We start from the raw sequence: 23,977 nt of genomic DNA, 5'->3' as shown, positions 1-23,977 counted from the left end.
ATCAATAGACCCCTGTCGCGAGACACACGAGACATGGTAGACCAAGTCTGAGCTACAAAGTGCAGATTATTACGTAGGCTGCAATTTTGCAAAATGGATTGGTCTCGGATAAGAAAATTTCACCGACCGTTCCTCTACAATGTCTTGCAATTTTCTCCCGTCCCGTCGCCGCGCCGCCACGCAGAAATTACCAGGTGGGAAATTTTTTTTCGAGCCTTCGATTGGCCGCCCCGACAACAGGTAGAACCGACATCAACCGCCAAAAAGCACGCTTAACGATTTGCCTAGGTGATCGCCCTTAATCGGCGTCCGGCTGATTTCGATGATTAATTTTCGTCCGAAGTGGCTACGCCGCAAGTGGCTGTTAGTATGTGCTCAGATCGAATGCGAAGCGTGTAGACGATATTAAGTAGTAGTAGAAGATCGTACCTCGGGCGTATATATACTTCTGACCACACTTTATCGCAGCCGCGCACCTTCTCGTCTCGAGAAGTATCGTGCTGATTTTATCAGAGGGGGAGGGTGATTGCGCCAATCCGACGCTTCTGGCCATTGACGATTAGCCGATACGTATAGGTACGTGAATTTGCCGGCAAATGTCTCTATTTCGGAATTGAACATTGTAGTCGATAACGTCTTCGGCTGTTGTATTTGATTTTTTTCTTTTTTGCAAGAACAATTTAACTTCAGTTAGATCGTTCTTTCACCTCAACGTTCTCGATGTGTGTTGCACACACAACTCATATCGTTGCGTACCTATCTTGAAACGCTTCCTCTTACGGCAAATAAGCGCTACTTGTTTTACACAAAATGCAGTTGGGTTGTTTCTGATAAATATATTAATAGCATACCGCGCGCGGATGTATCTGAAATACGAAGAGTACAACATGAGCTTGATAGCACGTGATCCATATCGCTTCGCGGCGTCGTGTTGAATAAAAGAAAGAGCAAGATTTACGCGCGCGGTTTAACGGACGTCAAGATCTTCCTTATTCGGGCATGAAGACGGTGCCATTAATCAATGTTTATACATTGTCACGCTGAACGACCTACCTCTAACACGGCGTATGATTATCTGGAATAAAGTATCCCGCGCGACAAATCGCTTCCTTGTCAGGAGTTGTTTAACCGACTATACGTATATAAAATCACGTATTATATTATATATTATAATGCGAGACATAGGTGTGGCTCGAACCGTGCAACGCGATGCATCGTTATTGCTTAATTCTGGCTACTTTGTATCACTTGCCGTTATCGTGCACTTCGTCGAGCTCAAATTGTCTTTATACTTTGAAAAATTCCTTCGTGAAATTTGACGTAAGTTAATTTACTTATATTTTTGCGCGATATTAGTGCCATAAAAGATGCATCAAATCATCAGAGAATTCTACGACAAATTTTCCAAATGTGCCATTATAATGTTGAAACCTGTCATAATTAATTCGACAATAAGCGACGGTCGATACTAATGGATCTCTACGCGACGGGTTCCTTGTCTTTCCGACCCGCGGCCATGTTTAATCGACGAAAGACGAATACTTTTACGCGATATTACATACATATATCTATTTACATATGTACGTACGCTTTTTTGTCGAGGCCAGCGACCGTCAGACGCACGGCGCTCATTTGTCGTGTGCGCGCATGTGAAAATACGACAGAGGAATATTTCACTTTTCGTAGCGTTCACGCGCCCCGACGACAGCGTCGCGGTGCCACGTCACGAGGCATTCATTTCGAAATACGTATACCGGTGCGTCCAGGGTCCGGGGAGTAGCCTTAATAAATGTAGAAGCATTTATAAAGGCAGCAAGATGCGAATGTTCCTGCTCTCTCTCCCCCTTTCTACCCTATCCCTTTCTCACCCTGCTTCTCGTCTTTCTCGCTTTCTCTCTCTCTCTCTCTCTCTCTCTCTCTCTCTCTCTCTTTCTTTCTTTCTTTCTTTTATTCTGTCATTCTCCTAACGCGATGGAAAATACGCGGCGAAATCCTACGCGGCGAAGAACGTCGATAAGGTATGACGTTCGAGAAGGATGAAAGAAATTTTTCTCCTGTACATGTTTTTTATCTTTTTTTTTCTCTCCTCTTTGACGCGCCACGTTATGTAAACTCGCGGGTTCGCGTGTCGCTGTAAATCTCTTATAAATCTTTTTTAGACGGGGCAACGCGTCTTTGACGCGAGAAATTCAAATTGAATGAAAACAGTCATTCCTTTAGCGATAATAGTTTACTACCAGCGTCGTAATGGCCAACGTCATACGTTAAACAAGAAACATGGGGTAATTAGCACTTCCCGACGAACGTAAAATATTTGATTGATCGTAGATAAGTGAGATCTTATCCGAGGCGTTGAGTAACGATTCACGAAAGAATTATAGTTGCATGCAACATTATGGTACTTTTCTTATATGCATTATGCAAATATAGATACACCGCGCGCGCAAATTACCTTTTTCCACGGCTATTTGACTTTTTGTGTAATTGCTCTAAGTCAACAACTTAGCGCCGAATTAGACTCGGAAACATGAACGCGAATTTAAAACAACCATAACGTATGTAAATGTATTTATAATTGCTGAGCGATACTAAATCGTCTTTGCGCCTTATGTCCGACGGCTCGTGTGATAACCAGTGATTTGGACCAAACTTTTCAGATTATCAGATATCCACTGTTAGGCATGACAATTTAACTCTCGTTTTGTAATAATAATGAACACCTAAAATGTTATCTCAATATTCCTAACGAAATAAAATTCAAATGGTTGTAGTTTGGATTAATCGCAACGCTAAAAATAGATGGCACGATTCTAATTTTACTTAATTTATGTTCGTATATAAGATATGTACTTTAAAAATATAACTTTGTAAAATTATCTTTACACTATGGTACGCCTTGTTATCTCAGATGGTAATTTTAATTTCTTCATTGATTAATAAACAGTTATATATCACAGTGTAACGCAGATATTGAGAAAGGTTTCAATTTTGCTACCACACATGCAAACACACTATCTTATGTTTGATAAAACTTACTGAAATGTATCGCAGACATGACATATTAGAACTCTCGAGTTTTGTAAGCAGAGAGATAAGCTTTTTGCTGAGAATTACCGTCATAACTATTAAAGATACGCGATACTCGGTAAAAATCTAATTGCGCAATCGACCGTCAGCGAACACAGTATCTCAAACAATGTCGCTATCTGCGGATCCCGAGTGCAATCTCTCATAGTTGGCAACGTATCCCATCGGAATAGCGGACGGGCGACGAAAAATAACGAAAATCCGCTCATCCGTGCGACGCGGTGTCGGCGCGACGATTCATTTCGGGATAGTTAAATCAGAACCGCAGTACGCCAGTCATCGAAAACGCGTCGAAGGCACGCATGTAACACCAACGCGACGTATCGTATCGCGCGTACACCGCGAGAGCGTGCCCGGTGTCATATGTATACGCGTGTACACATTTACGCGCACATAAGTGTATACACGGCCAGACAGAACGAGTCGGTATTAATAGAAGCGTAGTTCGACATAGAGTTGTTGCCGGCCGTCAGGCAATGTTTGTGTACGCCGAAAAATATGTATTCCGCGTACACATATACGTATACATATATGCGCGTTGATACACGTACGGCGATATCGATATCGGGCGATACCCGGCTCGGGAAAACGAACTGATATTAATAGAAACGTATAGTAGTTTGACGGTTAGTTGTTGTCGTCAACTATTAAGTGATCCTTCAACGAGTTGTGGGGGATCGTTTGATATGGAACAATTTTTCGAAACACCAATGCGAGCGCTGAAGCGATGAAACGCGCGCCGCTCCGGTCGCGAGGCCCGCCGTCGCCATCGCCATGTTCCGACGGCCGACGACGGTGCGCCATGTTGGAACTCTGCTACTCCAATCCAATCTCGTCTAGCCGAATGCATCGGACTTTCTTGTCAGGAGCAGGTAATAGACCCGCTCTCTTTTTCCGAAAATAACTATCAATATTCTCCGTGAGTAAATATTGCGCGAAATGTGTCAATAATTTCGAGTAGAAAAGCGTATATTTCGATGTAAGCTTGAAGGTGACAAAAGTTTGAGGTTTTGTACGATTCTTCTCACTGTAACCATAGATTCGTTCCGGCGTTCATTAATCTTATCTTTTCAAATTCTTCAATCCCTAACACTTAAGTCGCTAATAAATCGACTAAACTTTATTACGTGTTTGTATTTTCTACCCGATACATAGATATTTCAATGTATTTGATACTAAAATGTTTTCAAACGATACACTTATTTTCTTTCACGAAATATTCGATTTGCTCTTAATTAATTTTACTCGATAAAATATAACTCGCACTTCGTTTTAAGAGATAATACAAAATTGTCAATTTTATAATATCTACATCTCTAATTTAAAAGTTTTTAAAGAATACAATATGCTATATGATACAAAATTATCTTTTGCAGTTATAATATTTGCAAATATATAAATTTTTAATTATTACTCATTTTAATAAGCTATTCTTAAAGTTTATTTCCAATTGAGAAAATTTGTCTTATAATTAATATTCCAAAACAATAATGTTATTATTTTCTATCTGTATTTTGTTATTATTTGATTTCTGCTTCTGAATCTATTGAATCTACTCAAATCTTACATTTAATGAAAGCAACAATGATATTATTTTCACATGAGCATAATAATAATAATAATAATAATAAAATACATATGCAAATAATTATTAAAGTATAGATAAATGAAATGTTTTTTAATAATTATTTCGTTGGTTCTCGAAAAACTACTTGAATCTTTGGCATTGATACGCCTTGCATGTTCCGACGGGCGACGCATATGCATCTTATAATGTGTTTTTAGAAAGATACTCAACGAATTCATATAAACAGATGGTAAATGTTTTATAGAAATAATTAAACACTGGTTAACATATTTGTTTTGTAACCTCATTAAATACAGATCTACAAGTACTACTTACTGTAAAATCTTGTAGAAGCATTTATCAATAAATACAAAAGCCTTAATATATCATTGCAAATTTGTACAATATTTAATTCTATTATTTACACAGTATAAAAATATATAACTCCAGACTTTGAAATGTGATAAATTAAACAGGTCAAGTTTTTTTCAATTGTAATCGAGTTTTTTGCTTTCTTTTAAGTTCCATTTTTACATGCGTGCTATCATGTATGTAACATAATTTCATGAATATACTTCTTCAAAATTTTTATGAGTAGAATTTATCGGGTATTTTATATCGTTGTTGCACGTTATTATAGTAATACATTATTATCACAGAACCTTGCAAATTATTAGGAGAAAATTTTTCTCACCTCCCCCTCTTCCTCTAAATTTAGTGAATATATGAAAAATATATGTAAAGTACATCTCACGCGCTTCCCAATATGTTAAACTGCAAGAATAACAAGCAAACTCTTTGTAAAATATTGTATTAGTATATTTAGTAATAATTTGTAATATTGGGATTAATCTGAAGTTGAATGATATTAAAATAAAGGGAGATTCTTTATTCGCGATTGTTTCAAGTGCAAGCGCACCTGAACGACAATGATAGTAATTTGATCACTCATTTTACTTTACAAAGTACAACGTTGCTTCGCTAATAATTTTGTGGGCACTTCGACAAGAATAGTCGACCAAATACAGTGTTTCAAAATATTAATCAAGACCAAGCCCCTCAACAAATGTATATGGCTGAGCGAAAACGAATAAAGAAAGTGTATTTACGAAAGCAGTGCGTACCACGTGTGCGTCATAAATCATTTCGCTGACTCCTCTAATTATAAGTATGACTATCGCCGCTATCGCATCGTCGCACATTTAATGCCGGAGGGTAGAGTAACAGTGAGTTTTCTTGTGATAACTTTGCCTTTTTCTTCAAGACTGAAACGAAAAAAACACGCAAAAAGGGCCGACAGAAGAATTCCATACGAGCGAAAGATTAGTACGAGTAAATAAATGGTTTACTAAGAATGTCAAAACATTTTCTCGTAATTGCTTTTCTTTTTGGTTCTTATTTTGGCACGTAATAATATTCTTTTGTATATTTTTTTTTGCTTGTGCTCTACATTGCAATCTTGATAAATGTTCACTGCAGAGATTCGGCATTTCTTTAGAGGTTTAGAGTATCATAATATATTTCATGTAACTTTTAACGTTAGATGCAGTGCATTTCTATATATACGTAACATTTGACAATTTAATAAAAAATTGCCTTAATATACCGAATTGTAATATGTCTAGGTGTTAGATTAAAATTGATAACTTGCCAAGTGATGTGTTTAAATTCGTCACGATTCTAAGTCATGTGACATGATGAGTGAAACTTAATTTTTCTTTTTATAAAAAGCAACAAGTTTAAAATATTTTAATTAATAGTAAATAGATCATTTAGTAGTATTTTTCTATGATGTTTCTCAAAGAAAGTTTTAAGCTATAACTCATTTAACTTATACATAAATCCGGTATGCCCAATTTCAGCAGGAGAAGTATGAAACACTTTGACCATAGATATACATAGATTTTAAAATATTTTCGATAACCATGATACTGATATCAGCATCATGAACCAACGCCGCTGGAAGATATATTGCCGTGTGCCTCCCAAAATATTACTTCCCGTACATCATGTGTATACATAGGTACTCCATAGATATCACGCGCCATTATCGGTACCGCATCGATATCTAACGCCGAAACTCTAATCGCTCGTACTTCGAATGAAAATTAACTGCCGACGCCGTTCTGCCGTTTTCGATAGTCTTTCCGTACTAAGATATGTAATATGAAATATATTTTTTGTCAGTTTTTATTGTAATTGATACCTGAGGATTTTTTCGGCGCCAAATGTCAACCTTTTGATGAAGCAGTTATCATAATTTAAAGAGAAAAAGAGACAGAACGGTGTTTTCTTGCACATTTTCAGTCTCCGATCGAAAATTTATACACGTCACATTTTACACATTTCAACGTCGCGTCAGAGAATAAATTAATTATAGATAAATATGTGTATATTATCGAACTGGACATCCGTACACCTGCGAATTTTACTGACTACTGAGCCCCAGGTATGCGCGTTTCTCTGTTACATCCGAGGCGAGACTTCTTGAGTCTCGGTAACCTTGAATTTCGCAATTTGCGTATTCGGAGATACAATGCCTTATTCTATTAGGCTTGACCAGCAATAAATCAGAATGTAGACAAATTCGTGTATTTGAATAGACTGAAACTCTAACAAAGAGTAGGAGCGAAATAAAGAGCGAAGCGAAAGTAGAAACAGGACCAAATCGAGCAGAAGCAAGGAGAGTGGACTAAGAAATCGAAACGAAGAGTGTTGATATTAAAAAAGATTTGATTAAAGTGGCATGAATAAAATTCGCAGATATAGACTGCGTGCCCCAGAATAGAAATGAGGGATTAAACAGAATTTCAATATTACTCATAAATTGCATTAGTGTGATTGAAAATTATTTGTAATGCCTATTTTTTATGTGGCAGACATAATTCTATTATAAATTTTAATTGCTATTATTGAGATAAAAGCTAAAATAATTTTTTTCCTACGGAAGCAGTAATCTTTTAAATGTTATATTTTATTTAGGAATAAAAAATCCCATTTATAGATATTTGTAAAAGAAGTCTTAAATATAAACGGAGAAAAGTTATACGCAATTGTGCGTATTAAAAAAAGGCAATCCTTAATTAGAAGATTAAATTAATCAAACGTAACTAAATATATTAATTAAATGAAATTAAAAGATGTTATTTTGATGAAATTTTGTAAAGTTTTTATTAATTAATTCATTATTAAATAATTTATTTACGTGTATAGAATTATGTGAAAATGTTAAAAACCGATTAAAAACACGCGACAATATTTGATAAAATAAATATTTCTTTTACGTTCTTATAACAATTATACTTAAATGCATATCAACGAGTTGCAGGCCAAATTTTTCTTATTTTTGGTCTGACTATGACCGCAAAATAGTTCCACGTAACCCAGTCTCTTAGGTAGACGTGGCGTGAAATTTGCAAGGAGACGGGACCTTGAATCTTGCAAATTGCGTATTTGGAATTCCGATAAGCTTTTTCGGGCATCCGGCAGTAAATCAGCGCGTGCAAATCTGCCCATTTTGACGGTTCAAGGTGTACGTGAAAGGGGCAACGTGAACGGAACGGGCAGACGAACAACCTGTCCGTCTCCCGATTTCTAGTCGGCCGTCACACTATTCAAGCAAAACTGGACCAGAGCAGGTACTCTCCTGCATTTGTTTTGCATAACTGTCTAACCCCTTGTAACCAAACCCTTCTTAGCTTCAGGAGTCAACCGCCTCGGGCTGTTGCGACCTCGGGTCACGAAAGCAAGTGGAACGGTCCGTGAGACTGCTCCGTTTTCGCTTCATCGGCACCCTGCAGATTCTCGAGTCGTAAAACCCGATCGTAGGATTCGCTCTGCTTCAGTTACGATGAATGTCGACGGCCGTCGGAAGCCTTTGCGGATTCGGGCAGCGAACAGTGATATACGTAATTCTTGAAGAAAGATTTGCGGATGTATTTCTAGATCTACATAAAATCCACCGCGACGAAACTGCTTCCTTGCGTTTTCCCACGTGATATGGAAGTGATTAGGTTTCCATAAATATTATTAAGATTTGATGCAGTTCATGCAAAGAGATTTTTAGGGCTTATTATAGAAATGCATTAACTTGTATTTTATAATTTGTTGATTTATTTTAAAAGTGTTAACTTTATGTAAAAATGATATGCCTTTCAACAAAGCATAAATTAGAGTGTATGTGTGTGTATATAGGTATATATACATATATATATGTATACACATATACATATGTATGCTATATGTATATGCATATAGTAACTAAGTTATTGCTCATGTCAAAGTGTCGTGTTAAAAAAGGGGTTTAATGCCCATTATCCGTAGAACCATCCAATGGAAAGTTGCGTGTCATGTATGGTTCGTGAAAAAATTGCATATTGCGCGTATCGCGCGTAGATAAAGTATTTCCTCGCCTTTTTAACAACACGCTCGTTACTGCACGAGTGCGCAGTGGGCTGTAATTTTCATGAAACGAGAGAGATATATTATTGCGTATCTACATTTTTAAAAAGCTGTAACGTCTTATTTTGGTCTCTCGCTAATTGCTCAATATCGCTCGCGCATCGTAATTATATCGTGGTAAAACAAGATATAATTTTGAATTCTTTCTCGTACTTTTATTTAAATTTAAAAAAATATGAAAAAAAAAAACACGATTGCTGCCCCGCTAGCCTTGAGAGGGCGGCGAAGTCTGGTAGCCTAAAGAGAAGATTCCGTTGTGTGAAAAGATAAACTGTTAGCAGATAGTGGCGATCATCGCAACAGATGGTCCCAAGCTCTAATAATGATAAATGAATAAGTGGCAGAATGAGTTCCCTTAACGGTCTCATTGATTCAGTTTGATTAATGGTTTTCTATAGTCTTTGTGTTTTTGTACCCAGTGGAAATCATCATCCTATTTTCTTCATTAAAAGCATATTTCGCTTGTTTACACCACAGTTGTGAATGCCTGTGGCGTTTAATTTTTGACACGTAAACCACGCAATGTGTAATTCTGACGAATTTCCATGACGACGTGTAATTTCGTCAAAACGTAACTGACCTTACATCTAATAATACGATTCTGCAGCTGCGAGCAAAGAAATACGAATTCTACGAAGAAGATGCGTGGACTTGAAGAGCAGCATTTCGTCGAGTTATAAATCATATCTGATTATATGATTTCTATGCGAGATAAACGATTTCTGCAATTTTTAATTCAAGCTTTTGAATTATATCTGCGCAGATATTGTCTCTCTTTCAATGTATCAGGTATGTTTGTGCATAACTCTCTATATATAAATTTATAATTAAATTTAATTCAATTCAATAAAATGTCCCAAATATCTTCTAATGATAAGAAACTGCTTTCTATTACTCATATTATTATACTCGTATAGAAATTCTTGTGCATTCTGGTTTTTTGTACAAAATATGCATATATTTGCTCAAAATTATATTCTATAATTCGCAAATATTCTTGAATATAAAATTTTTCTACGGCCATTGATATAAAAAAGTAAAAGCTCTAAATAATTGTCGGTACCCACGCGATTGTTAAAGTTAGGCATAGCACCAGGTGGTTGACTGTTATCCAATTTTAATCTGCAACTCAGTGCCACCTACCAAGTCGCCGTGTGCACGTCATTAAGTACAAACCACGTTATTTTCACACCGATAACTATCTACGGCCAACCGATGTATCGCGATGCATTCAAACTGTGTAGGCAGTTCTAGATAACTCGTTGAAAAAACGTATTCGCGCAAATTGATACAACTTGCAAAAATTCTCTCTTATGTGGCACTTGATGAACATATTTATAGAGTCATGCAGAGAAATCGACGTAATTTTACAATGATCAGCCGGCTGACAAGTCAATCATGACAAATGCCAAATGCTTCACTATCTCTACGGCTGGTCATGATGTTGAAGAATTTACACATGCCAACAACAAATACATCCATCCATAAATAAATGTTGTAGCTGTAGAGCTCACGTTATGGCCTGCTTTTATACGTTATGGATATTTAAGCATCGCAAATAAATAACGGTTACGACTTTGTTGATTCATGTTGAATGATTATTATAGCATTACTTATATTAACGTTGCTTTTTTCTTAATGTGTATACTTTATTGCCTGGCAAAAGATCAATTACCATGTAACAAAGACATGTAAAAACGTCTAACAATTTTATTATTATTCAATATATCTTTACATTTTTTGAATCTTAATAATTTATCCTGTCTTCTAGTATCATATTTTTATGTAATAAGACTTTTTTCGACGTTTGTTGGAATTACGATGTGTCTAAAAATTATTTACTTAGTTCTTAGTATATTCAAAAAATTCAAAGTAGGAAGCATGATATGTAAATCTCAATTGTTTAAATAGGATGAAGTGAGACACTGACGGGAGTTGAAACGTCGCGTAACAAACGGCAGCGAGTATACCAAAACGTAAGAGGAAATGAATGAGAATGGAGCAAACAGGATGGCGTAGAGCGAACAGAATGAGTAGCGCGGAATTCGAGGGTGAAAGTGGGCTAGAATTCAGGGTAAGGGGTAGTTCGGCTAATGCGTGATGATTAAACTAACGGGTGCTACCAATCACCCTGCCACGAAAACCCTCTGATCTTCTCTGCTGCACGTTCAAACTCCGCCTCTGCTCATCTTTCGAATATTCATTCTCTTTTGTTTCTATTTCTTTCCTGTCGGCATCCTTGACACGCTTATCCCAGGAAAGTTTCTTCAAAACCGCAGGATTTGTAGCTAATATGTATAAGCATTAATATTTAATATCTAGTAAATTCTGATAAAATTAATTATCAACAATGGTACATATTTTCGCAATATTCTTTTAATACACGTCATCCATAAAATAAGAACAAATCAAGGAAATTCAGTTGCAACTGTTTTCAAACTTATTCGATGTCAACTACAATTGTCCCGCAACGCTTCGAGCAGCGGAAAGAAAGCGTATGATTCGAAAAACGCGAAGTTTTCTCTTAGTATTTCGATTTTTGCGTCAATGCCTTACAAATTTATAGTTATATTTATCGAAGTGGCATAAAAGATATCAGAGAAACTACGTCCCTCGAGTGAGAGAGTGTGGAAGTCAAAGCAAGAACGATGATAGATGTGACAAGTCGAGAATGCTCTGTAAGTTTGTGATAAAATCTTTAGAATGCATTTACGTTGCGTTGCGTTTTTTGTTTCCTCGTGCATAATTACAAATATTGGGCAGATAGAGAATATAGAAAAAAATATATGTTTTATGTATTCTCTCTTCGAAGATTTATTCTACGATTTTTTTGTAATTTTCAGTAAAATTTGCTAAGATTGAAAAGAGACAGCGGCATTGTTATGTATAAAAAAATTTACGTAATAAATGCAGATACAATGAATTGTATAATTTATTATAAGTAAATGTGTATGTGTTATTAATTACTTTTAAAATATAAGAAATCATAATACGAGTGACTTAAGAATCAGAAAGAGTTCATGATATAACTGTCCTAAAATAGAATTAAGATCAATTTTTCTCAGCTCTTGAAAAATTATTTTTAATTTTTTTTTATTAGACTTTATATTTATATTTATATTTACTTTTTATATTTAGTTTACATTTATATATGTCGTTGTATTTTTAACATCAAAGTACTACTGTTTTTTTTTCTTTTTAGTCATAGCGTATCCTATGTGAGGATTACAAACGTTCGTAGAACGAAGCTCTGAAGGGAGAATACGTCAGAGGAAGATGGGAACCGGAGGTAGAAAAAGATGAGAGAAGAAAGCGTCATCTGTGGTGGTTCCCAATCCTTTTTCGGCCGCAGTCTCCGCGCGAGCAGGAAAGAAAAATGGTTCTCCTGGATTTTCGACCAGTTAGACTCTATCCCCTCTCACGTTTACCTCCGTTCAACCAGTTTCCACCGTAAATGCTTTGTTATGTCCACAGTTTAACAACATTTTGGAAACACTTCAAAATTATGACACTTTCAAGAAATCCTTCATCATTGTCTTGCTATCATTAATCTCTCTTCTTCACAAGTCTATAATACCTGGAACTTTTTATTCCATATCTAGCAATCCATGCATCCTAACAATTTATAAAATTGTTGCGCAATATCTTTCGATATTTTAATAATTCGGACAACTTTACTTTTCATTATTTTTATTATTTTTAATGTAAAATAAAAAAAACCTGGTATAATTATATTTAATTTTGATTAAATAAAAATGTTAAATATATCTGGAATCCGTTTAACGTTTATCTGCAGAAATATGCAGGATAATCCAAAAACAAAAAAAAACTTGAATAAATAAATATACAATGCGAGATATTTGTGAAAGTATTCAAAAAGGATACAATCGTAGCGATTGAAGTACAGGGTACATTTGCAGGAATATTTCTCGCTCGCGTCGAAACTTACAAAGTAGCGTATCCGCCACGTCGCAGCGTTTTCGTGGTAGTTACAGCAGTGATGGGGAAAGAGCGAAGTAAAGCCAGCGAGTTCCCCGGCGTTGTTCGCTCGCGTCCCAGCGCGTAACAAAAGCGTGATAAATCGAGTACATTAATTCGCATTTTACCTTTGTTTGCGTTATGGAATACAATATTAAATGGAATGGGCGCACAATAGATAATACTGGGCGCCATCATTTACGTTGGAGCGCCAAGCGGACAAGAGCGAGACGTTGCTTAAGTTGTCCAGGGGGTTGCCTGGAATTTCGCTCCAACAATTGCCTGTTTGTTTTGTCGTTGAAATTTTTTATTTTACTTGGCATTTGTTAAAAATAACACAATGACAATATTTAACGATTATATGTTATTTCAGCGTTTAAGACTTTTACTTAATATGTTCTCTTTTGATATTTTTGTGATTTCAAATTTGCATTATTAGTTACACCGACACGATGTACAGCAGTAAAATATAATACATTAATATATATGTATTTGATATGCAAAATTGAAATAAGTTTTCTACGATATTATTGCTACGCAAAGTGCAATTATAATAAATCATAAAAAGGAATTTCGATTTTAAAATTTTATTTATCAGTCAGTTGCCGATTTTTACTCTCTGGCGGATGACATTCCGCTCTGAGTCTGCCACCGAAACTTAAGGTCGGTGGAACTCGCTAGCTGCAGATGGTGTTGGCAGGCTTGGGTGACGCATGGATTCGATTTCTGGGAGCTCGTGATTCCGCTCGGTTAGCTCCCGCGTCACTCCCAGCAAACCCCATTACCCGATCCCTCGCCTCTGCCGTACCGCCATTTCTATCCCGCTCAGTGTCGTGGAATCTAGTTTCCTACGCAGCCTAACACAGTATCCACATCCACCTAATGTACATACGAATTATGTCATTGCTACATACATGAACAGACAGACTCGAGGAATGATGGCAATACTGTTTATTTTATACAATATTATTCTTTATTTGAGATTTGTTTAATTGAAATGATCATTCTCTCATATTGGTGGGAATTTTAAAATAATTGTAAATGTGTATATAGATATTTCTGCATGTGCATGAACATTCGCACATAGTTGATAATCGACATAATCGTAAAAGCATGCAAGACGTAAATTAATAAAGGATAAATTTTATTAGCTATATATTTTAGTGAAATTAAGGCAATTCTAAAAGTTCGATTTTTTTTTTAAATAAAGTATACAGTGCGTAGCGGAAGTAATTGCAAACGACACGACTCATTATATGCATGAATAAACTCAACTTTCGAGACCAATCGATTATCTGCCCGCTCCCCGCAATGCTTGTCGTTCAGGACTACCACTTCCACCACTTCCTGCCACCCCACCGATATTCATTACTCCCAGCAATGGTGAAGTAATTTAATTTGTTGCAGGATTTGTGGAATGTTAATGAAAACAGGACAGGCATCCCTATACCAATTTCTGATTAAACTTTGGAACGAACTGAACATTGAAGGCTGTAGCAAAATAATCCATAATCTTCAATAGATGATCCTTTTTCCTACATAAACGCGGTGTAATCCTTTAAGGAACTTTGTTACAAAATCGGTATAATTATTTCTGTTTGTGACTAAGCAATATATTAATATTGAAAGTCATAAAATCAATTAAGATGAAATAAAAACGTATCATAAATAAGATGAAGAATTCTGACGTTTGCAAAAAGCATTGTTTTATATAATTATCTTAAATAATTTTTAATCATAAAAACAGTGTGTAAAAATATCAAATAAAGTATTTGAATATAACACATTATCTATGTAACTTGTAAATATTATCTCAATAAATTCAAGAGTAAAATCTAGCCTTCATCTTTGCTGGACCAAAGATTGCAAATACTAGTTTGCATGTCGATGTCTGGTCGCGTGTATGGGCGAGTCTGGGTCGGGAGCAACGTTGCTCGACGTCCGGTAGTTCAGGAAGGTGGAACAGGGATGAGGGTACTCGCTCAACCCGGTAATGGAATACCTTCGCGAAGGAACGCAATCACGCTGATGTTTCGGAACCCCAAGGCTGCCACGAGGGATTTCTGCGTTCATGAACAGATCAGGCCTGCGCGCTCCTTCTTCCTCCTTTGCTCGTTTCTCTAATTCTTATACCGTTCCCTCTTTGTTCGACTTTGTTCGATCAATGAAGTATCGATATCGTTTTTTAAATATCATTTTCCATTACATACATTAACGTAATTGTATAATACATATTATGTGAAATAATTTTGTTAATTCGCAATTTTTCGAAATTTTACAAGAATAGAACATAGATTTATAGTATTTTCTTGTAAAAGTTTCTTATAAAATTATAGCAATATTTTATCCTTTATTCACCGCTCAGTTTTCGACAAATTTTGTATTTTCGTAAATATGATTCATCAAGTCGTCCGGAATTGCTTTTTGTCGGCTTTTCCCTGGCATTTTTCTCCTTGCGCCGAGCAACACATAACCCATCTTATCCCCAAGACACCACTACACGCGAGGCGCGAAATCTTCCTCACTAAGACTCCGTCAAAGTTATGAATTCTTTCGAAAATCTTGGTGGTGATCCTTCGAAGTTGCGCGCTCGACAGGGATCAAAGAACTTGGCGTGGCAATGTCTGAGGGATGGAAAGGGGGTGGATCAAGTCGCCTTAGGATGAAGCTTCAGGCATCTCCAACGGAAGAGCTGGACGAAGACGAAGACAACGAAGAAGAAAAACGAAAGAGCGAAGGAAGAAAGAAGAACGAGGACGCGAGTATAAGATGAGGGTTTTTGGTGAGAGGGACACTGAAAGGGTGGCAGAGGGGAGATCAGTGGAAAGGGATGAGAGAATCGTGGAGTTTGAGACGACGTTGAGGAAGGAAAGGGGAAGGCGCAAGCAACGCGGAATACAAAGCAGCGGCCGAAGAACTATCGGGTAAGAGGAGGGAAGAGTGGAAGAGGGACGAGAGAGAAGGTGGAGGACGAGAGAGGGTGCACAGAGCCCCAGACCGCCTTCCCAAAGACCAGACCTCCTGCTGTCTATTCAAACCGCATGTGATTTACCGCCGTGGATAATCTGTAAATATATTTATTTTGATTTTGTACACAACATGATTTTATTTCGTCGTCTTGCGTGTTGCACACTCTTTTTTCTTCATTCAAATCTACTTCGGGAAAGAAAAAAGATGAGAACGCAGCTCTTACTTTTGTTTTTGTATAAAAATAATTCTATCATAATATCTTCATGAAATGAAAAGTATATATAAATGTTTTAAGATCGTAAAATTGAGATTTCAGACATATGCTAGTGAATTTTTAATGATCTTTACGTTTGAAATTAAATGTTTAATTAAACATATAAATCAAATCTTGTACAGAATAAAAATAAAAAAAGGTTTACTATTTTAAATATTTTTCCAAACTTGGAAAATGTTGAATCATTCTTGGAAGTTTATTTCTTTTTATTGACAAATCAATCATTTATATAAACAGATAACTAAGCCTAAAACCATTTGCGGTATGCTCTCCATAAACTGATCCTCGATCATAGGCGCGCTAATCAAAGGAACGCCAGATTTATCGTCCGCCATTCCACATTTGCGCGGACACTGTGCACCCGTAGTTCCCGCAAGGACGGTTTGACGAAGGAGATGCGAGAGAAGGTCGAATCGAGGGCAAGGGGATGAACAGAGACGGTCCGTGCGACAGCCACGAGGGAGCAGAGAACAGGGAGACGGGAAACACAAGCGGAGGGAACGAAGAGAGGAACGAAGGCCGCCATGATATCAGTCTTGCTTGCGCCGACAGTTCGTCATTTGTCACTGTCGCGGCCATTAATAACTCCGCCATTCTGTCACTGTGGATAATACGAGTAGGTCTCCGCACTTGGGCTGTTGTAGCTGTTGGATCTGGGTAGGGGTGGTGTTCCGTTCAATTCAGTTCAGTTTAAGGGGTCGCTGCGACGGATTGGAAGGGCATGCTATTTAAGGGGATGTCACTCATATCGGACCATCATGGCGTGCAAGTCTCCGTGTCCAACTTGGCCGACATCGCTGATGCGAATGATGTCCCGTATCTTCTCGGTTTGAAGTGCGGATTTCTTTCCCTCCTTTTCGGGATGTCCCTTCGGACCATTATTCCCTGGGATCAAGATACGCATTAGATCCGAGTCTCGACAGGATTTTTATGCGAGTTATAGGCTGAAATTTCCGCAGTGCGGTACCTCTCAAAAAAGAGAGAGAAAAAAATTACGAGAACTCCTACATCACACTTGCACGCCAAACTGTCTCGCTAGAGTTTTTATTGTGTCCGAATTGCGAAAGGTGCGGAGAATTATTGTGAAAGCACCAACGTGTGAGCGTTAACGCCAGAGAGAGCTCGTGTGGTACAGACGAGAAGGGTTGGGAATGGTTCTGCAGCTTGTTGGTATTATATAAGCGTGCTCGACGAGCGGCCATTTCAAAAATGAAAAAAAATAACGAAAAAAAGGTTACGTCCTGGGGTCTTCCATGATGCCCGCTGCCGACACGGCTTTTTAATTAGAGCCGGCAGCGCACCAACACCTGACATTGTGCAACACCAACTCCTTTATCAAAGTATCATTCTCGTTTCGTCGAATTTTAGCAAGAATGGTGTACGCACAGGCCGATAAAAAAAAGAGAATAAAAGAAAACATTTTATCGATAACAACTTTCGACCGAACATTAATCGCTCCAGCACTTCACGGATGGAAGCTAAATAATTATTCGACTAGTCCATTTCCTGATGAAAGAAAAGATTATTTTTTATTTTTTGCAATCAGAATTTTCTATTTTTTTAATACAAAATAATTGTTTTCTCTTTTTTTTTTAATAAAAACCGTTTCAAAATCTGTTGTGCTCAGATTTAATTATTATGTGATGTAGATGTACAAAATATTTTCTGTCAAACGGTGTTTGAAAGAATGGAACGCGTATACTTAATGAAATTAAATTAAAACAAAGAGCAAGAAATTACTTATATTAGATACTTTATACTTGACTCTGTTCCACTTGCTATATGAGAGCGTCAGCATGATTTATCATGGCTTGCGATTTTCTTAAAATTTTCGCCGCTCTTCCGAGGGTGGTTCGCGGATGAAAGACGGTGGTGGTAGTATAGGATTGGTTCATCGGGGCGTGTAGCGCGCGGGGAACCCCCCGTCGATTCAACGTTCGTCCGCGACGCGGAAGCGAAGGGAAATAAATTACACAGCGCGGCGTCCAGCGGCTACGTCTACTCGCTTCACCCTCCCGAGGCCTCGGCAAGACTCTCCCCGTGCCGCTTCCCCTTCATCCTTCTTCACGGTTCATCCGAGCTCCCTCCGTGACACTCACCCACCCGCGGATCGTTCCTCATCCCACTTTCACCTCCAACCTCCCACTGGAGCGCGAGTTCGACCGGGCAATCCAACCGTTATTAATGCTCTTCAATTTTCAGACTTTACCGTTATCCCCCCTCGTAGAAACAAACGCGCGAGCAAATAATGTAATCAGGACCCATCTTCATCAATCCGATGCTGAATTACAGCGCCCGTTTTTGGCTTTTTCACGGCCGGTGCATGATACGTTTTCAATTTCGGTAAAGGCTATCGTGGCACATACGCGATTAATAATCGGTTCACTGACTATCTGTCGGAATTTTCTCGTTTGCCAACTTGTATTTCACCGGTGGACAGCCATTATTAACATTTCGGTTTACCGTTACTCCGTGCAACAGCGAGAACAAATAAAATAGAATAGGTCAAAGAAAATTTTTGAAAAAAAAAAAAAATAAAAAAAATAAATTATCGATATCGTGTGTGGCACATAGTAATATATCGCTATATCAATTTTTAACGTAAATAATTTGTTATATATTTAAAGTTAATTTATCCGTTTATATCTCCGTTTATCGTCATTTTCCACGGTTTGGCCTATGGTAAACGTAATAATCGATCATTTTCGATGTCTCGGTTGATTTGCGGCATCCGCTATTTTCCAGTTTACACAGATCGAGCGCTTTTCCCATTAGCTTAATAAAGCATTGACCGTCAAATATTTGCGATGTCATTTCTCGGACTTATTGCGAATGCAGCTTCTACTTTCGGCAGGGTTATAACAGTATCATTAAGATCTCATTATTCAAATTCGACCCTTGCATATTTAATGACGCACTGTATCCCCTCTTTGTACCGCGCATATAACTACTATATAAGAAGTGCTACTGAGATAAAGCATAATATTGCGATTCCTGGCAACGTAATGATGATGACCGGTTTGCTCCTGCGTGGATAGGTAGGTAAGACCGGATACATAATATGCCGGATACATAATGTGAAAAAAGCCCATTTTGTTCATGCCCAAAGCAGGCGCAAGTAAAACAACTGGTTACTAAATTTCAGTTATCAAATCTAAAGAGGCGGTAGACATAAGGATGCTAGAAATGAAATTATTTCGCGATCTTAAACGACTGGTGCATATTAAGGAACCAGGTGATATGGATAATGAAACGTATTTATTTAGAACTACCACAAAAGAGCCTGAAATCTAGTTAAATTAATGCTTAAACGTATGTACAGACTAGTTTAAGATTGTGAAAAGTCTTCTAAAAAGTTCTTACCTTTGTGGCAACTATATGTCTCTAGTTAAAAGTTTGTAACGGTATTTTAAGACGTTGTAATTACTTTTCTTTAAAATAGTAGAGCTATCACAGAATATAATTAATGGTCTCCTTTCCGCTGAATAAAATGTTCTCAGCATCAATGCGGTTGGGACAAAGATTATATAATTAATAAATTCATACCTACTTATTTTACTTATTAATTACATTTACGCACACATAATATGGACTTCCTGCAGTTATATAATTAAAGTTATATTATTTTAATTGTTAAAGGAAGATTGTGAGTTCCGTGGATTAATACATTTATATACTTATTATTTTACGGACAAAAATAAAAAAAAATTTATTTTTTAATAAATACTTATACTTATTTAGTAGGTGAAAATTCAAAGTGGCCTAATACGTGTCTAATACGTATCAATTTGATGTTTTTGTTCTTAAGCTTCAGTTATGACGCAAAAGGATAGACAAGCGTAGATCAAGTTGGCTGAAGAAAGAGAGCAGCGTGGAAAACAGAGGCATTCCTTTGTGGTAGTGACGATCTGTCAAATGTCACGCAATGGTTTTTCTCAACAGCTCGAGTTCACGTAGCTACGAATACGCTGTTTTCGGGCCAGCTGCCGCAACCTTCTTCATCCGACCTTTATCTTCCGTTCCTTCAGGCAGCTGTGATGGAGTTTTATACGAAATCCTACGAACTTTGACGAGGATCGACAGACTCAAAGGCAAACGCGCGTTGGAATCTGTCGCGTCGCTTCAATCTTCATGGCGTATCTATAACCGACCGCCATTTTTCAAAAGCGTCATCCGACATGATAGCTCTGATACGCTTATGAGATCTATACCGACACAATATAGACGATTCAGGGTAAACATGTTGGTGCATAATATAAAACAGTCATGACTCCGTTCAGCTAACAAATTAAATTATTTTAGATATGATGATATTTACGTAAAAACTGAATTTTTCATTATTGTAATCTTTTTAATGTTATAACTTGGTTTACATATTTTTATCGTAATAAAAAACATTTTTGAATTTATAAAAGATAGAGAGAACGAAAGAAAAGGATAATATAATAACAGTGATAATAGTAATAGTAACAATAAAATGGCGAAAATTAAATATTCTCTTTATTTTTATAATTATTTATATTTTAAACATATTAGACTGTTATTATTTCTTGACATTTATAAAATATAGCGTGTAGAAATAGATTAACTAACTTAAACTTTGCTCTTTTTATCTATAAGAGATAGCAATATTCTCTTGTCGCTACGGCAAGATTAATTTGCAATGACGACTGGAGCAGCGTTTGTAAATGTTTGTATTTGTCACACGCAAGAATGCTTTGAGAACCTTTCACGCTTGTGTACCCAATAAGGTCATGTTCTACCAAGCGAACAGTAAAAGTATAGCAAAGATTTATTTCAGTGGAAACAAATTTTTTTTATATAAACGTTCACTAAATCATTGTAATTGAAAATAGATTAGTTAGTCATAATTAGAAACTTAATAAATTAAAATACTTTGATAATAGTCACTTTATATTTTTCCCTTTACTCACAACATCAATTTACATATATTTTGTTTAAGATTTAAATTTACATATCACGTCTTAAAAATTCTTGTAAACTGAACTAGACATGTATTATTTGTAGATTTAACAAATTACACAAATCATTATCTGCCTGTGTAAGTATTATAATATAAATACCCTCGCAATTTAAATTGGTCTTTACTCGATATACCGCAGAATATTCGTCATCTGCTACCACCGTATCATTGTTTCGCGACATTCAGAGTCATCTGACAAATGACGTGTTTAAAAAACATCTCCTGTATCCGCGAACATTTTAGACGCTCTTTTGGGGTTGTGTTTGCCGCGTGCAAGAGTGTTTGAAAGCAGCCGCCTGTGCGACGAGTTTGCATAGGGGACACGGGGGCGAAATCGAGGGGTGCTCTGCTGCCAACACAGGACAGAACCGTATGAGAGTGGAATACGTAATACGGGAAATATTCGGAGCTCTGGTTCGTGGAAGAGGGATCCGTGGGGACGCGCGGGGGGCAGATGGTGGGTGGAGGTGCTGAATGTGGGCTGCGGGGGCGGTCGAGAACTCCCACGAGGGGGGAGAAGGACTGGAGAGGGTAACGAGCCGCGGCAATTAATATCGCCGGGTTTCCACAATGCGCTTGCAAATGAAAGGCCTTTGTGACGTATGATTGCGTTACCGAGTGAATAGTTGAGTAATGGCGGTCGGTGCTGCCACCGCCCGAATCGCGCGGACGATGCAAAAGCTCAGTCTCACTGCCAGCCGATAGTCAGACTATCCTCCCTCACGAGTTCCGTCATGAGAGTAATTTTGGCTAAAGCCATCCGCATAATTGATTATTTTTTTCTATAGGATTCGGGGAAAAATATTGCATCTTTGTGACAATAACCATTAAATGAGTTTAAAATAGAAACTATTTACTATTGTTACTTCTATTCTTCTTAGAAATGAAAGAAACATATATAAAATTAGCATCAACTTGTTATATATAAATTTTTTCTCTAAATTATAATTTTTTGGCTGCTATATTCCAATTGCACGATTCTGGAAAAAGAGAGCTATAGTTATTCGTTATACATACGCTAATGGTTGAATGATATTATCATCCTGATATCCAATCAGTTTTGGATTACTGCAAATGTATCATAAATCTTGTATTCCTAGTTAGGATTATGTTTAAGCTGTCGTTCAATACTTTCCAAATTTACTGATCGAGTGAAAAGTCAGAACCGTAAAAGCGATGCGTAATTCCGATCAGTGCTCGTTGTCCAATCATACGTTTGGCAAACGTGTCAGATGGATGACGGGAATCCGCTGCAACGCAAGCTTATAATTTATCGGATCAAAAAAGGTAGGTGTAAAACGTATGGGTTTTGCATCAGACAACAAATAAATATAGGGATTTGTTGGTGACTCGTTGGCTAACAGATTTGTCGTATAACGTGCAAGATTGCACGACGAGGCAAACATTTTTATAACAATAACGTATAAAAGAATTTTATCATTGTCATCGAGATTTTAACCGAAGACACGAGTACAGATGAATATAAATGAAGCATACTTCATTGTTCAGCTGATCAAATCGGTTAAAGTGAATAAACGATTTATCATGTACCTTAACAGTAATGCGATAAAGAATTAATTTTTTTTATTAACGGATGTCTTCTTATTTAACTTTATATTACGAGCGTACAGTTACAATGGCGGCAGATATGACAAATCATCTCCGAAGAAATACGTTTCCTCGCGCTTTCATCGAAAGTTCCAAATAACGATCCAAAGAATCGCAAAATTGGATGTTATTTTCAGAAAATCGACTATGAATAAATAATCTGGACCCAGAGAGCTCTCTGTTCTCCACGGTAGCGACGACGATGGCTGGAGGTATGGCGAACGTAATGCGCTACGCAGGAGCAACGGAGACGGGGGGAAAAAGGGAGAAGCAGAGAGAAAAGCGAGGCCCACCGACTATGAGTAATATTGCGGGGCTTTTCCACCCCTGGGAGCGCGAGCCTGAACGTGGAGGGTGGCTCACAGGGGTGGAAGCCGGCGGGGGTTGGAAACGAGAGAGAGCCGCGAGGGGGTGCAACGGAGGGAGGAGCACCGATCCATCAGCGTCCCTCCACCCTCGCCTTTCCGCCACTCTCATTTTTCTCCACGGTCCGCGCTCCATCATTCCGCGTCACATCCGCCCTCTTTCGTCCCCCTTTCCTTCCTGCTTCCTCTCTGCCTCTGAAACGGAGCTACTTTACCCTCCTCGTTCGGTGAGCGCCGCCGGAGAGCAGGGCGCTGCTTTCCGACTCCGAAGACATCCCTGCCGGCGTGCGCTACTGATTGCTCTTTCCGAATTCATTACCGAGGCCCTTGTCAGAGGTTTGCCAGAGTTTAGGTACTAGACTGCTACCGCCAGTATGCAGATCTAGGTGAGTTCGCGCGGTCGGTCGGGACGTTCTAACAACGGTCCCGCGACATACGCTGAGCATTGTTCGAAATCGGGGCGCGCGCTTGATATCAATACAAAATCAAATTTCGGAAAATTTAGATTTCGATCTATATATATATATATATGTAAAAATGATGTCTGACGATAACAGAAACCCGAATAATAAGTGAAGTCGTAAGAATGATAAAAATTTCAATTACTAATATAATTAGGAAAATATTATCACTTTACACGTTGATATCAGTGTTAAGTGCTTAAGCGATACGCTTAAGAGCCT

At 37.6% G+C, this 23,977-nt stretch overlaps 1 long non-coding RNA gene across 2 annotated transcripts in view; it reads left to right on the top strand.

Moving 5' to 3' along the window:
* Positions 1-23,977, top strand: part of LOC112456491 — a 49,072-nt gene that overhangs the window by 20,744 nt on the left and 4,351 nt on the right. The window contains exon 3 of one of the 2 annotated variants that reach the window (XR_003040972.1): positions 12,318-12,747. The exons of the other annotated variant lie outside the window; for it this stretch is intronic. This is a non-coding gene — a long non-coding RNA (uncharacterized LOC112456491). Of the gene's footprint in view, positions 1-12,317; positions 12,748-23,977 lie in introns of those variants that run through there. 2 annotated transcript variants of the gene reach the window in all.

The sequence above is a fragment of the Temnothorax curvispinosus genome, unplaced genomic scaffold (assembly GCF_003070985.1).
Source record: "Temnothorax curvispinosus isolate PA1 unplaced genomic scaffold, ASM307098v1 QBEX01000632.1, whole genome shotgun sequence".
Classification (NCBI taxonomy): domain Eukaryota; kingdom Metazoa; phylum Arthropoda; class Insecta; order Hymenoptera; family Formicidae; genus Temnothorax; species Temnothorax curvispinosus.
This window is presented reverse-complemented; position numbering and strand designations above follow the sequence as displayed.